At 35.9% G+C, this 17,367-nt stretch overlaps 1 pseudogene; it reads right to left on the reverse strand.

The window, feature by feature from the left end:
* Positions 1-6,188: 6,188 nt before the first annotated feature.
* Positions 6,189-7,102, reverse strand: LOC115272538 (annotated as a pseudogene).
* Positions 7,103-17,367: the final 10,265 nt, after the last annotated feature.

Genomic DNA, 17,367 nt, shown 5'->3' on the forward strand with positions numbered 1-17,367 from the left:
GGGGGGAAAAGAGGTAGTGGTGATGGTGGAGGGCACTTAAGGGGAAGAGCACTGGGTGTTGTATGCAAAACAATTTGACAATAAAATATTATGGGGAAAAAAATCCTTCTTTAGAAATTGTGACAGGCCTTATCTGGAAGAACTAGTGGCAGGACAGAGCTAACTCACATAGAGAATGGGCATATATGACCAGCACAGGGGTAAACTAATGCAGACATGCTGAGTGCCCTGCACTTTCATTACACACCAGCACTTTTGCAGACACCTGGGACTCTGAGAATGCTTTCTGGCTATTGAACCATGGTAGATTCCTGGTTTGGGCAGGACCAAAAATATTGGGAGATTAAAAATTTGAGAAATAGTTTTCAAATAGTGATGGATAAAAGTTATGGCAATATCTTTCCAGTTCTTTGGACCATCACTTGTATCTGTCTACTACCAACATCTTGTCCTGATTCATTCCTGGTGGCCATTGCTTTAATAATGGTGCTAGAAGCAACTTATGTTACATAAGATCTCTGCATGTATATCTTATCTTAAGATTCCTGCATGCTGGAAAGATATTTGAGATATTGGATCCCATTGGATTCAATTTTTACCTCTATAGATACTGAAGTATGTGGATCACTAGGGAGTACCTAAGAAACACTGGAGGCTAGACTTAAGATAATAATATTAATTTTAGATATTACTCAAGTTTTTTGGAGGTAAGATGGCAGAGGAAAGTAAGCTTTCCTCTTCCCTCGAGCACAGCTAAATAAATATCAAATTATTCTGAACACCCACTAAATTGATCAGACGTCATAGAGAACAAGGTTGCACATCTACAAACCAAAAATATGATCCATGGAAAGTAGGAACTGCATAGAGTTTGTGAGAGAAAAGAGCTGGAGGCACTCCCCTGGGGAAGTTAAGACTGAGGTGGGTGTATGTGGCAAGTGAGGAAGAGAGAAGCAGGACTGGGGAGAAAAAAAAAAGTGAAAACACACTTAAGGGGACTGCACAAGAAAACTACTCCCCAAACCTTTGACAAAGGAGAGTTACTGTACTGCCCGTTTTCTATAAACAGCGGTACACAGATTCTGAAGTAGTGGAGGCCTGCCATATTGCCAAGTTTGCACCTGGGAAACTGAGCAGTGGGAGAGTAGAGCTGAGCCCTGCAGTGGGCAGCCTGAGGATTCCCAGGGTCAAACAGAGAAGCAGTTCCCCTGCTTGGAGTGCTTTTGGGAGAGAGGATACGGCCTCTCCATGGTCAAAGGACCCTGCGGGCACTATCAAGCTGTCCCACTCACCGTGTTAGGAATAGAGGTGCTGGTTGAAGACAGCACCAGCTGTGTGTTGTAATCTACCATAAACTCTGATCCTCCATGTGGTCATGTGGCTGTCTTTGTGACAAACTGTCGCTGGATACGATGCAGAGAGACCCTCTCCTAGAAGACCAGAACAGGTCCATGCTGTGGGGGCCTCTGAAGTGTGGGGTTTTGAAACACAGCCATGCCTGAGATAAAACACAAGAGTACTATGCCATTTAGGAGGCAGACAGCTCAGATACAGACAAGGTGAGGTGAGGATCCGACAAACCAGGGACATGGACGGGTCACTGAGCATCTGTGATTGCTCACTGAAGAGGGGTGGCATGCATTTCCCTCAAGCCATATTCTTTCTGCACCCCCAGCTTGATCCACCTCAGTGAGCTAAACAGCATCACAAGTGGAGAATGGATCTGCTACACCAGGCCTCATCGCCTGCACCTTGCAGGCACATCTCCACTATGGCAACTGCATCTAAGAATCAGAACAGCAGGCATCTCCCCCCAGAAGACCAGCACAAATTGTTTGCCCATGCCAAGTCTACTGATCAGAGAGTGCTGCAGAGGTTCAGCTCTAAAGGGAAAAGTACCTGTGTCCTTTGGCATTTGTTTATTTGTTTTTGTTTTTGTCTTTGCTTTTGTTTTGTTTGATACAGAAAGAGGAATTTTTAAAATTTTATTTATTTTTTATTTTAATTTTTAAAAATTATTTATTTTTATATATACTTTTCTTTTTTCTTTTTTTCTTTCCTTTCTTTCTACCTTTTTCCTATCAAGCTTCTTGTAACTAGCAGAACAAAGCAGAGCTAGGATCTAGCTATGTATTTTATTTTATTTTTAAATTTTATTTTTAAATTTCTTTTCTTCAATTTTTTTATTTTTATTTTGTTTTATTTTGCTGTTTTTCCTTTCTCTTCAAGATGACAAGAAGGAGGAATTCACCCCAAAAGAAAGAACAGGAAGCAGTGATGACCAGAGATTTAATGAATGCAGATATAAGTAAGATATGTAAGTCTGAGCTAGAATTTAAAACAATTATAAGGATATTAGCGAGGCTTGAAAAAAGCGTAGAAGACAATAGAGAATCCCCTTACTGCAGAGATAATATCTAGTCAGGCCAAAATTAAACATGCTGTAACTGAGATGCAACCCCAAGCAGAGGCCATAAAAACCAAGATGGATGAAGCAGAGAAGTGAATCCATGATAGAGAACATAAAATTATAAAAAATAATGCAGCTGAAAAAAAAGAGGGCAAGGAAAGGTCATGGAATGAGAAGGCAGATTTAGGGAAATCAGGGGCTTATTAAAATATACCAATAGTTATATCATAAGAGTCCCAAAATATGAAAAGAGAGAAAGAGGGCAGAAGGTTTATTCAAACACATTACAGCTAAAAACTTACCTAATCTGTGGAAGGACACAGACATCAAAATCCAGGAAGCACAGAGAACTGCCATTAAATTCAATGAAAGCCAACCATCACCAAGGCATATTATAGTCAAATTCATAAAATACACAGACAAAAGAATCCTTAAAGCAGCAAGAGAAAAAAGTCCTTCACCTACAAGGGAAGACAGATCAGGTTCACAGTAGATCTATCCACAGAAACATGGCAGGCCAGAAAGGAGCAGCAGGAAATATTCAATGCTTTGAATCAGAAAAATATACAACTAAGAATTCTTCTTCTTTCTCTTCCTCTACTGCTGCTGCTGCTTCTTCGTCTTCACCTTATTATTATTATTATTATTATTAATTTTTTTCTTATGAATTCTTTATCCAGCAAGACTGTCATTCAGAGTAGAGGAGATAAAAAGTTCCCCAGACAAACAGAAACTAAAGGAGTTCATGATCGCTAAACCAGTCCTGCAAGAAATTTGAAGGGGGTATCGCTGAGTGGAGAAAGCAAAGCATATAAACAAACAAAAAAAGATCAAAGCAACAATGACTAATAAGGACCAGAAAGCATTACCAGAAACACCAACTCTACAGGCAACCCAATGGGACTAAATTCATATCTTTCAATAATCACTGATTGTAAATGGAATAAATGCTCCAATAAAAAGAAATAGGGTAAAGTCAGCTTTAGCTCAAGCTGTTACTTTGTAGCTGGTTGTTCAAAAAGAAATAGGGTAAAGTGGTTTAAAAAAAAAAGCATGATCCCATCTATATGCTGCCTACAAGAGACCCATTTTAGATCTAAAGACAACCACAGATTGAAAGAGAGGGGATAGGGAACTATCTATCATGCTAATGGACATCATAAGAACGCTGGAGTAGCCATACTTCTATCAGACAACCTAGATTTTAAAACTAAGACAGTAAGATAGGTGCAGAAGGGCATTTATTAGAATTAAGGTATCTACCCATCAAGAAGATCTAAAAATTGTGAATATGCCTCAAACTTGGAAGAAACCAAAAATATAAATCAGTTAAGAAGAAACATAAACTCATTGATAAAAATATAATAATAGTAGGGGACTTTCACACCCCAATTATAGCAAGGGACAGAACATCTAAGCAGAAAACCAAAAAGAAATAATGGCTTTGAATGACACACTGGACAGATGGACTTTAACTGATATATTCAAAACATTCCATCTTAAGGCAGCAGAGTACGAATTCTTCTTAAGTGCATATGGAATATTCTCCAGAAGAGTTCACATAGTAGGTCACAGATCAGCCATGAACAATTGTAAAATTATTGAGATCATACCATGCATATTTTCCAGTCATGAGGCTATGAAAATTGAAGTCAGCCACAGAAAAAAATTTGGAAAGCCCTCAAATATGTGGAAGTTAAAAACCATTCTAATGAAGAATTAACAGGTTAACCAGAAAACTAAAGAAGAAATTTGAAAAAATACACAGAAGCAAATGAAAATAAACAAGTCCAAACCTCTGGCATGTAGCAAAGGCAGTCCTAAGAGGGAATTATATTGCAATCCATGCCTGTATCAAGAAGCAAGAAAAACAAACTGGAGGAGTCATGATTCCAGATTTCAAGCTATATTACAAAGCTGTAGTTATCAAGATAGTATGGTAGTGGCACTAAAACAGACACATAGGTCACTGGAACAAAATAGAAAAACTTGAAATGGACCTACAATTATATGGTCAACTCTTCTTTGACAAAGCAGGAAAGGATAGCCAAAGGAAAAAAGAATCTCTTCAACAAATGGTGTTGGGAAAACTGGATGGAAATATGCAGAAGAATGAAACTGTACCCCTTTCCTACACCATACACAAAAATAAATTCAAAATGCATCAAAGACCTAAATGTGAGATAGGAAACCATCAGAATTTTAGAGGAGAAAAGAGGCAGCAAGTTCTTTGACTTCAGCTGGAACAACTTCTCACTAGACACATCACTGATGGCAATAGAAACAAACACAAACATGAACTATTGGGACTTCATCAAGATAAAATGTTTCTGCACAGTTAAGGAAACAACAACACTAAAAGACAGCTTATGGAATGGGAGAAGATATTCGCAAACAACGTATCTGATAAAAGGTTAGTATTAAAAATCTATACAGAATTTATCTAACTCAGTACCCAAGAAACAAATAATCCAGTTAAGAAATGGACAGAAGACATGAACAGACACTTATCCAAAGCAGACATCCAGATGGCTAACAGACCATGAAAAGATGCTCAACATTACTCATCATCAGAGAAATATATATCAAAACCAGAATGAGATAACTACCTCACACCTGTCAGAATGGCTAAAATTAACAACTCAGGCAACAAGAGATGTTGGCAAGGATGCAGAGAAAGGGGAACCCTTTTGCACTGTTGTTGGGAATGCAAACTGGTGCAGCCACTCTGGAAAACATCATGCAAGTTCTTAAAAAATTAAAAATAGAATTACCCTATAGCCTAGCAATTGCACTACTAGGTATTTATCCAAAGGCTACAAAAATATTGATTTGAAGGGACATTTGCACCCCAGCGTTTATAGCAGAATTATTAACAATAGCCAAATTATGAAAGAACCCAATGTCCACTGACTGATGAATGGATAAAGAATAGGATACTACCTATTGTTTACACACACACACACACACACACACACACACACACACACACACACACACACACACTGGAATATTACTTGATCAAAAAGAATGAAATCTTGCCACTTGAAACAATGTGGATAGAACTAGAATATATTTTGGTAAGTGAAATAAGTCAATCAGAGAAAGACAAATATCATATGATTTCACTCACATGTGGAATTTAAGAAACAAAACAGATGAACGTAGGGTAAGAAAAGGAAAAAAAGATAAAATCTAGCTGTTTCCTTTTAGAAAGTTGTGCAGAACTCCTTACGTTACCTGGATGGGAAATTATATATATAAATAGCATATAACTTGTTATACATGACAGTTTTCCTGGCACAAAAGTTTCCATTTAATTTTTTAGCTTCTTTTTGTGACTGATTAATTCTTTGATTTCAGAATCCAGAATGGTCTTATAGAATATTAATAATAGAGATATTCCTATTAAATCATGCCAACTTATGACAACCTTTGACAAGTTTAGTCAGTTGTGAAAAGTAAGGTTGAATCACATACATACAACATAGCCATATAGTGGAGCAGTGGCCATGACATGTGGTGAGGGCAAGAACATAATTAGTGATGTTTCTGGTGAAGTTTTTGTCAGATTGGTTTAGAAAGTCCATAGGGGTTAAAGCACAAGTATATTGCAATAGTACTTGAAAGTGTTTAGAATATAAGCTCTGCACTGGACCTTATTTTTTAATTCTAGCTGAATCCAAACACTACACACACACACGCACACACACACACACACACACACATGTATATATATGTATATCATATATTTCATCAAGACTTGGGAAGCTGAGGATCAAACATCTTTAGGGTTTGGGATTCTTAAGACTTGCTCCAGAATCTGCTTTGTCCTCACCCCATAGATAACAGGGTTGAGTGCAGGTGGTACAACCATATATAGATTAGCAAGAAATACTGAATACAGCCGGGATGCTATGACCAAAGCAGTGGATCAGAAAAAAGAAAAATTTTGGGATGTAGAAGATGAGCATGACACAGACATGGGAGCCACAGGTGTCGAGAGTTTTGAATCGGGCATCCCATGATGGTAAATGAAGGACTATGTAGAGTATTTTCACATACAAAAAACCAATTACAATAAGGCCAATGACTCCCACAGAAAAAACAGCCATCCCAGTACCTGATTCTGGTACAGGAAAGACGAGCAATGCTTATGTGCTCACAGTAGGTGTGGGGATGATATGGGCACCACAGAATGACAACAGCAAGACGAGGAAAACAAAAGGAATAACAAAGATTAAAGATTGTATGATCATGACTATACCTAGAAGGGTCACCATGTTGTTTGTGAGGATCATGGTATATCTCAGGGATTGCAGATGGCAACAAAGCGATCTATGGCCATGACTGTCAGTATTCCAGACACAGATGAATCATAAACATCTGCTCAAGGCAAGCACCAAAAATTATTTCTCTGAAATTGAACCAAAAGATGACCAGCATCTTGGGGATAGTGGCAGTGGACAGGCTTAGGTCAGTGAAGGCCAACATTGCCAGGAGGTAAAACATGAACTGATGGAGACTAGGCTCAGTCTGAATTATAAAGAGAATTATGCTGTTCCCTAGGAGTGCAATCAGATATACAATGCAAAAGGGGAAACCAATCCAGATGTGGAAAATTTCTAGGCCTGGAATCCCTAGAAGGACAAAGGAGGAAGGATGGGATTGAGTAGTATTGTGATAGGCCATCTTCATGGTTGCTGGCCAATTTTTTCCCATTGTGTCAGGACTCCGATTTCACTCTTGTCATTCTTTCAGGTCACAAAGAGACATGGAATTAATTCTCTACCTTAATCCTTAGCAGAAGGCCCTGCAGTGAAAAGTGGTAAATGATTTAAACAGCTCCCAAACAGAGAACTCCTCAGATTCTGGACATCTTGTTTTTCTGTCCAAGATACATCCCAAGCTTGATACCCTGCAAATAGTCTTAGGAATGATGTAAAATGACATCACTGGAATGGTTAAAATGATGCACTTACATTTTAGAGGAACTTCTGTAATGTTACAATGGAGAATGGGTTGGACGGGCAGGTGAAGTTTGAAGTAAGTAGGGTGAAAGATGATGCTAGCCTAATCTAAATAAGTGGTAATGGAGATGGAGAGGTGAAAGTGTATATAGTAAATTGACAGGAAACAGTATTTGATGTGATTCGGGGGATGAAAGAGAGCAATAAGTCACGTTTAACTTCCAGAATTCTATGTTGGTCAAATAAGCAAATATTGCTGTTATTCATTGAGATAGAGAACATAAAGGGAGTGATTTTTGTTTGCTTTAGTTGATTAGAGTAGGTGTTGACATCAATCCTGAAATACATAGATATGAAGTTCATATTGAATAAAGTAGCAATTCTCAGTAGGCAGAATATCAGTTAAGTTCCCACTATTGTTGAAACTCAGTTTTAGGGCTTCAGTGAGTTTTTAAAGTACCAAACATTGCATGCATGTGCCTTTAGAAACCAAAGGATTCATTTTGTGATTAAGACTACATCATATTTCCCCCCAAGTTCATAATATTTAATCTCTGGAGAGTTATATTGGGGGGAATATCATAATAGTGAATGAATGTATCCTCAAAGCCCCCACAGGTAACTAAAGAAGCAAGAGGTAGAGATAAGAGCCATTCTCAAAGATGACAAATCAAATCTCTTCAGGAAAAATAACTTCATAAATATGTTCATGGTGACTCATGGATTTTCTCTCTTTGTGCACCTGCCTGTCGAACTGTGTTAAAATGTATTGTAAAATACTGACTAAATCAAACAAAATAGTGAAGCAGGTTAAGTTGTCTGTGGGACTAAGTCATGGATATATTTTAGTGTGGGCATTATTCTGTGTAACATGTCTGCTATATTCCTTTCCTTTCTAAGCTGCTATTACAGGCTGAGATCTGAATAAGAACTCAACACTGGGGTTTTTAAAAAGCCTGTTTTATTATTCCTACACAGTACAAGGAGAGTGTGGTGATGTCAACTACCACATCACTCATGTCATCCAAATCCCCCTTTTGACCTCAATGTCTGAGTGTTCTTCCTTATAAATGTCATTATAGGACAATTATTATTGTGTTTCCTCTGAGAGTATGCCTTATCTGCTATTCCTCACCCCAAGCAGTTCAATTATTTGTTTAATGAAAAGTCAGAGAAGTCAAACTCAGTCCCACTGTGTCATCTAAATAAGCAGAACACAAGATAACAGCAGTGTCAAACTTCTTATGGTGCTTTTCCGACATTCTCGCAACCATAGATGGGAATTTGTTTCTCAGCAAATTTCCTTAGGTTGCAGAAGAAGGCCTTTACTTCTCATTGACATACATCATCCTAAAATCAATATATTTCAAAGGTAGTCAAGTTGGGGTGCCAACGTGGCTCAGTCCATTAGATGTTGACTCTTTATTTTGGCTCAGATCATGATCTCATGGTTCATGAGTTTGAGCCTTCACATCTGATTCTGGTGTGGAGCCTGCTTGGGATTCTGTCTCTCTCTCTGTTTCTCTCTCTGTCTCTCTGTCTGTCTGTCTGTCTGTCTGTCTCTCTCTCTCTCAATAAGCAAATAAACAAACAAACAAACTTTAAAAAAGGTGATCTAATTTTTATGGGCTTAAATGCTTTGTTTTGTATGTTGAAATAAAATCTAATCACACCTGAGATTTAAAACAGATAATTATTCATGATTACTGAAGGCAAATTGGTTTATATAACTTCCTTTTCTCTATTTGCCAACTGGTAGTTGCTATTATTTTCTTACTTTTAGTATGGAAGAAACCCAAAATTAAATTTAAGAAATCTCTTCCAGAGGTTTTCTTATCAAAGCATAAGATTTGAAAGAAGAAATAATGTTGCCATGAGAGAGTTAAATAATACAATGAATGCTACGATTAAACAGAGGTATCTAAAGACACCTAAATGGGGTGTAACAATATTCAGGGAAGCAAGGCTTGACTGTTTCTTAATTGCATCTAGGTACAAAAATAACAGAAGAAAGTCTCACAGTTGGGCAAGTGTGATGTAATTATATAAACACAGGAAAGAGACCAACAGATCATATTAGCCCATAGCTAGATATTGAGATATACTTATTGTGTGTTAAATAAGCACTCCATTTAATGCAGGTGTGCTGGTGTGGATTCTGCTTGTTTAGTTGTTTTCTGAGATGAAATTGTTAAAAAAAATCTTATTTTCATACAAATGATTAGGGGGCATCAGAATTGCTCCTGATGAAAATATTCATCTAGCAAAAATGGTGACTGTGTACAAAGAGCCAGCTTTCAGTAGGCCCAGAATTTTGAAATGAGAGCCAAGTTGGTCCTTTTTCATTGGCCTGCAGCAGGCTAATGCTTCACAGTTGGCTATGATGACCAATATCCCATGCTCAACACAGCATTGGGCAAGGAGTGGCAGAACCACTCCTTCGAAGCCTTACAGTGCTGAAAACTTTGTACAAATTAAGTTTGTAAAAAGCTCTAGAGATTGAAGAAATATCTAGCCAATTTTGCCTTTTTGGGAAGTCTGTCAGTACACTCTGCTGTTTCTAAGCATGCCCTTCATGTTACAGCTTTGGATCATGTACTTGGAGATGAATGGGGTTTTTGTATGCATTTTTTTGTAGGCCACATAGAAATTAGTCTTACTGACATCACTCTCACTCATTTCTATTAGAATTACTCACTTTTTAACCTAAGTGACATTTAGCAAAGCCTCAGAAATGAAAATCTACAGTGCAGCAGGAAACCTCTTAATTTCTTAAATAGTAGAAATTGTTAATGAATAATACCAAAATTGAGTGGTTGGGGGGAGGGGGTAAACATATTTGGAAAGTGTAGAGTGAACAAAATTGAAAATATTTTTCTATGAATCCATTGTAGCCTTTAAATATACATGTGTAAATATTCAGACTCTAAGAAATAACAATTTTATAATTAAAATATCAAATAAGAGGAGCACCTGGGGTAGCTCAGTTGATTAAGTATCCGACTTCTGCCCAGGTCATGATCTCATATCTAATGGGTATGAACCCTGCCTGCATTAGGCTCTGTGCTGATGGTTCAGAACCTGGAGCCTGCTTCAGATTCTTTGTCTCCCTCTCTCTCTGGCCCTTCCCCACTTGCACTGTCTCTCTCCAAAATAACTAAACATTAAAATTTTTTCAAATATCAAATAACTTATAATTCAATATTAAAATAATTTAAAAGAATTTATAGCATATCCTAAAATTATGATGATAAGAAATCCATGAAACTAGACAGCTAACATTTTAATTCTTAGGAGAATACAAGATTATTATAATAGAAAGACTGGATGCCTTGGGTCTTCTATGTCCTTTTGAGACATAAATGTTTCAGGTATTTATTTACTTAATACTTATTATTTTCTTTGTAGCTGTTGTTATTAGAAGTGGGAATAGGTGTAGTATATGCTGATGATAACAAAACATTTCTGTTTTGGTAATGCTTACATTCTAAGCAAGAAAGACAATAAACATGTAAAAATAATTAAATCACTCTAGATAATAATCATTATGATAATAAAATTAAGTAGAATTAAAATTCAACAATAAGAGCAGAAACAAATCAATTTAGAAAGGAAGAAACCTAATAGGGAAAATGTTTAATGTAAGATAACAAATGTTCAGTTACAAATAAAGAGATCTTCAAATTCATTACTTGGGAAATGAAAATTAATATTCCAAAGTGATTCCATTTTATACTCCTGGAATGACTAAAGTAAAAATGATTCACATTATCTTATGTTCAAGAGGATGTGGAATAATAGAAACTCTTGTTCATTGCTAATAAGTATGTGAAATGTACAACTTTAGGAAACACTTTGACATGGTTTTTTATGAAGTTAAAAATACTTTTCAATATTATTCAACACCTTGATTCTTAGATATTTACCAAAGAAAATAAATATCCAGTAGGTTTATCAAAAAGATATTTAAATATATATGCCTGAAACTCAGAAAAAGGACATGACTGATTATATACATTTGGGAGTAATTTAGTGTATAATGTGTTTGATACATGTCATTGGCATTGTATATATGGATGGAAGAATGAAGAGGAAAAGCTATAAAAATAAGAATTAGCAATAGATATCCTAATATATTGTTTTTCTAGAGGTGGTGTACCAATATTTTAAGGTTCACCATGTGCAAATGAAAACATAGAATTATAGCTGGCAATTCCATTCTGGAGTGTCTGTGAGAAAAAGGGTTGTGGGAGAATAAAGAAAATAAGAATTACATTATCATTGGTCATTGGATATAGGGTAAAGCAGATATTAACATCCTAGGTTTTCATAACAAGTAGGGATGCTCTATGCCATTCTCTCATTTTATTTTAAACATCCACTGAGAATCATTTCCTTTATTCCATTCCCCTCTTTCAAAGACTTTGTAATAAATGTTTCTAAGTCATCTTACTCTTTCCATGGTCTCTTCTTCTGCCCTTTATTTCTCTGTCCTTAGTTTCTACCATTATAGAAACTCCATTATACCATGGGGAGCCAACTTACTAGAGTTTTAGCAACTCTTCCCTCTCCAGAAGGGTCAATGGATGCTACAGTCTCCGGGGTTTGTGGAGTGATATTTATAGTGAGTAAGAATTTTAGTGATACTTTTGTACTTCCCAGATGCATTTGTTCCCTGAGGCACCCCAAGAGCCCTGTGTTGCCAGGCTAAAGGTGACTCTTTCCCTGGTGTTAGTTTGGATCAGTAGTCCAATCATGGTTTTGCATTGTATGTGGGCTTTATACTGCCCAAGACGCCACTGGGTGAGGTCATTTTATGGGAGCCACACATAGTGGTCAGAATAGAATAAGAGATGAGTTCTCACTTTTAGAAATCATTTCATCGTTTTTACAAGTCTCTGCAGTAGACTCTGGGATATCAGAAATAGAAGTTATTTACTATTTAACAAGAAATGAAACTCAGAAATATCAAGAGACAGAATTAGGTCATAGTAGTCAGTGCCAGAAAAGAAACTGAAGTGAAAGACTACTGAATTCCTAACCCAGTGCTCTTTCTAATGAATACTTCAGAGTATTCCCCTTTATTCACAGGTTATTTGTGCAGATTTGATCTCAGCATTTGTGCTACAAGCTAAGATAATAACAATGAGGCAGTAGTTGCTAGTTAGGTAGTTTATTACCATGTAATGTCTTAAATATCTATGATTAGTTCTAGCCCAGTGATAATATTAATAGTGTTCAGAAGGCCAGTGGTAAATCATAGGTCCAACTCTAAAGGCCAGAGAATCAAAATCTCTAATGGTGTAAGTCCTAGTCTAAGGGTAGGAGAAGACTGATGTCCAGCTTAAGCAAACAGGAAGGGGAAGAGACAGAGAGAGACAGAGAGAGACAGAAAAACAGAGACAGAGTGTGTGAGAGAGAGAGAGAGAGAGAGAGAGAGAGAGAGAGAGAAAGAGAAAGGGACGGAGGGAGAGAGAGAATTCTCTCTTCCTTTACCTTTTTGTTCTATTCAAGTTCTCAGTGGATTAAATGAGGCCCATCCACATTGGGGGAAACAATCTGCTTTACTCAATCTACCAAATCAAATGCTAACTGCTTTCATTTTCTTTTTAATGTTTATTTATTTATTTATTTTGAGAGAGAGAGAGCGCGCTCGCGCGCGTGGGTCCTCTCCCAGGGGAGGGGCAGAGAGAGCAGTAGACAGAACTCCAAGGAGACTACACTGTTAGCACAGAACCTGATGTAGGACTGGATCCCACAAACTGTGAGACCATGACCTGGGCAGAAATTAAGAGTAGGATACTTAATCAACTGAGCCACCCAGGCACCCCAAATGCTAACATCTTTCAGAAACATACTCAGAAACATACAGAAATAATGTTTAACCAAATGCCTGAATGACCCAGTCAATTTGACTAATAAAATTAACCATCATCCTGGGTGGAATGCAAAACCTAGGGATAAGGCCGTCAGAATCAAAATCAGTAGCATCCAGATAATCTATTGCTCTAGCACCATATATTGATAAGGAAATTCTTTGCAATATCATATTTGTCATAAACCAGATCACAATATAACCATGTGTTTTTTCTTGTACTATTCACTCTGATCACTGATTTATTTACAAATATTACACTATCTTAATTAGGCAGTTTCATAAAAATTCTTGAAGTGTGTAGTCATATAAATCTTATTTGTTAGGTTCTTTGCATTACCTTGTGCATTAAAAATCAGCTCATCAGTTTCCACAAACATACCTGTTTTTATTTCTACTGGAATTGCATTAAATCTATATACTAATTTGTAGAGGATTAACACCATTACATCACTGAAACTTCTAGTATGCATACATAATATATCTCTTGATTTATTTAAATTTTCTTTAATTTTTCTTATCAACATATCCTAGTTTCAATGCAGACAATTTGGGACACCTTTATTCCTAGGTATTTGATTTTTGATGGATTTGTAAATGGTATTGGCTTATGAATTTCATTTTCCATTTTTTTATAGAGTTGGGAAATGCAATCAATTTTTGTGAATTAAATGTGCAGCAATCCTACTAAATTTACTTATAAATTCAAATATTCTGTTTATTGATACTTGTCAATTTTTCTATCTACAGGATGAAGTTATTTGCAAATAATGACTTATTTACTTCTTCCTTTCCATCTTTATACATTTTTTCCTTTTTTCCCAAGCATTTATTAATTCACCATTGAGTATGATATTGGCTGTAGATCTGGGGAAGATAACCTTTAACAGATAAAGCAATTCCCTTCTATTCTTACATTTCTGAGATTATTTTTACTACCAGCTCATGGTAACTTTTGTTACATAATTTTCCTGGATCTGTTGAGAGATTTTTATTTTTTCCTCCAGTATTAAGGTTAATGAGATGAATTAAGTGTAGATCAATTTTCAATGGTTAAAGCAACTTCTCATTCCCATAATAGACCTCACTTATCCATAGTATGTTTTTGTTGTTTTTGTACTCAATTTCAAATATTTTGTTTAGAATCTGTATATCTAAGTTCATGAGAGATGTTAGCTTACAATTTTCTTTTAATTCCTGTCAATGTTTATGCCAGGTTTCTGATAACTTCAGAAAATATATTGGAAAAATGATACCTCTTTTTCTATTTTCTAAAAGCATTTATATTATTTCCTCTTCCACTATTTAGAAGACTTCACCATGAAGGTAACTAGGCCTATTCTTCTCTATTTTAATTATTATTTCACCATCTTTTACAGATATAGAATAATGCATATTTTTTTGGCAAGCTGTATTTATCAAGGGATTGTTATACTATATCTTTGTCAAATTAATTATCATAGTGGTTCACAGTGTATTTTTATTATATTTAAAAATATTTCTAACTTTATGTTTTAAAAATTCTAGACAATTTAAATTTGTTTTTTAATTTTCTAAAAGTTTACCTCATCATTTTTCAAAATGTAACTTTGACTTTGTTGAAATTTTCTATTATATATATTCTTTGTTTTATTGTTTTTTGCTGGTATTTGTATTTTCTCTTGTTTTCTATCCTTTTGGGGCTTAATTTTTCTGATTTGTTGTTTATTTAGTTTTTTAATTGTAAGCTTAGCTCTGTAGGTCAGAACTTTAGACATGGCTTAGTTTGGTTTTCTGCTTCAGAAGTCTCTACAGATTGCAATAAATTGTTGGCCAAGATTCATATCCCATCTGAGGCTATATCTATCTCTCTACATATCTATATCAGAGAAAGACAAATACTGTATGATCTCACTTATAGGTAGAATAGGAAATAAAAGAACTCATAGATACATAAAACAGATTGGTTGTTGTCAGAGGTGCAGGGTGGAGGGGTCGTAGAAATGGGTAAAAGTGGTCAAACCTTAAGTTAAAATTTTAAATAAAACAAATACATAAAATTAGTAAAGTGATTTTTAACTGTTGTAATACATGAAATAAGGACATATCTTTTCTCAACAAATATACTGATGCTTTTTTTTTTTATAAATGTATGATCATTCTATGACTCAAATTTATTATAGATTACTTTCTACCTGCCACAAAATGCTGGGCATCAAATTAGTATTTATAATATGCATACAAAGTGCCAGACACCAAGCTTGGGCTGGGGACATGAGAAACTTGGGACGTAACTCAAGACTTTTATGTAACTCACTAGGTTATGCTATTGTATAGCCAAAATTGGGATCGTAGTATGGAAAGAGTTGAGGCTTGAGGAACCCAAATGACATAGAGTTATTTTGGCTCAATTGCTGTAATCTTGGGTATCATTTGACTTCTGTGAGCTTTAGTTTCTTCATCTAGGGCCAAGAGGAAAACTCCTCAGGGAAAATTATAGGTAAAATAAGAATGTATATAATGTATCTGGCACATTACATAGACACATGGAAAGGAGAGATTGGAAAAGATGAAACCAAAGGACACAGAGCTCAGCCAACTCAATCTCTTGATATTTTGATGAGACCAATATTATAAAATGTGATATAATACACTCCAAAGAAGGCTCTTTAAAAACCCAATACTTCAAAAGTGCATGCAGAAATGCATCTCCCAAATATAGACAGACCAGATGTCTAGTGCCAAAAAAAATCCTAAAAAAAGGGTTCTTTTCACAAGAGTTGTAACTAAGTTGATGGATATAAAGTAAGCATATGTGGTAATCATTTTATAATAGATTTATATTAAATCATCATGTTGTATACTATAAAATAATACAATGTATGTCAATTATATCTCAACAAAACTGGAAAAATAAAAATTAAAAGGATGCATGAGGTAAAATACTGTAGAAATATTAAATTTCAACATAAATTCTTCATCAAAGATGCATTTCGATACAAAAGAAAGTAGGATAGTCCAATTGGGAATGTTATTTAAATGAGGTTTGGAAGAATTATGGATTTCAAAGTCTCAAAAGAAGAATCTCAGGTTGCTACTATAAAATATTCCTTGGAAACATTGGGCTGATAATGCATGACATCATTAAAGAGGGGATCCAAAAATAGTTCAATGCACTTATCTGGGAAAATCAAACCCTAAGGCTTCCATGCCTGGAAACCTGTTGACAGTTATGCAAACCACAGCTCAGAATAGAGGCTTAATAGGCAGAACAGAGTTGGGGAGGGATTGTGCCTAAAATATGATGGAAATTTCCAAGTTCTTCATAGGAGGTATATGGGATAAGGTGAGGACTACAGAGTCATGAAGATGAAGATAATGAAGAAAAGAACAGAACACTTCAAACAGTACAACTTTTCCCCCACAACTGCAGAAGCCCTTAAAAGTTCAATCTCCATCATAAACAAACAAAAAATTGAAAAAAGAATCTTAGTAGGGAAGAAGGAAAGAAGGAAGAGAGAGGAAGAGACAGAAAGAGAGAGAGAGAGAATGGAGAGAAAGAATGAAAAAAGAAAGCCACCCAGAGAGGTTGCACACATGGAAAATCTTAACAGGTTCTGGGAGGATCTGAGAAGCCAGAAGATGGCATATCTTCCATAGATGCCAAAGAATAGTGTCAAGAATGTCCAGAATAAAGCTTTCAAACTCAAGAGCCAAAGTTCTGGGGTAACAGGTACCCAGTCAACACTCACAGCACAAAAGCCATGTCTGAAACAGGAGGCTGGAGATACATCTAGGGAATATGCAGATCTCTTTAAATATAAAGTTTGTTTCTTTAGTGGTCAAACACTCCCACTCTAACCCAGCTTCACTTGGCTAAAGCTTGGCAAAACCCTTAGATAAGGATTCAGTCAGGAAAAATTCCCAATCCAGAATCCACAGAATTCAGGAAAGGAAGATTTGCTTTAAAGCAGCAGGAAGCAAGAATTCACAGTAGAATGTTTTGAATGTTGTCTGAGAGAAAAAGAATCAGAACTCGTTCTGAGATTAAAAGATAAAATTTCCTTTCCAACATAAAAATAACTCCTGACTTTATTAGCAATTTCAAAAGTGGATCTGATCCTCGTTACCTC

This window comes from Suricata suricatta, chromosome 11, assembly GCF_006229205.1.
Source record: "Suricata suricatta isolate VVHF042 chromosome 11, meerkat_22Aug2017_6uvM2_HiC, whole genome shotgun sequence".
NCBI lineage: Eukaryota > Metazoa > Chordata > Mammalia > Carnivora > Herpestidae > Suricata > Suricata suricatta.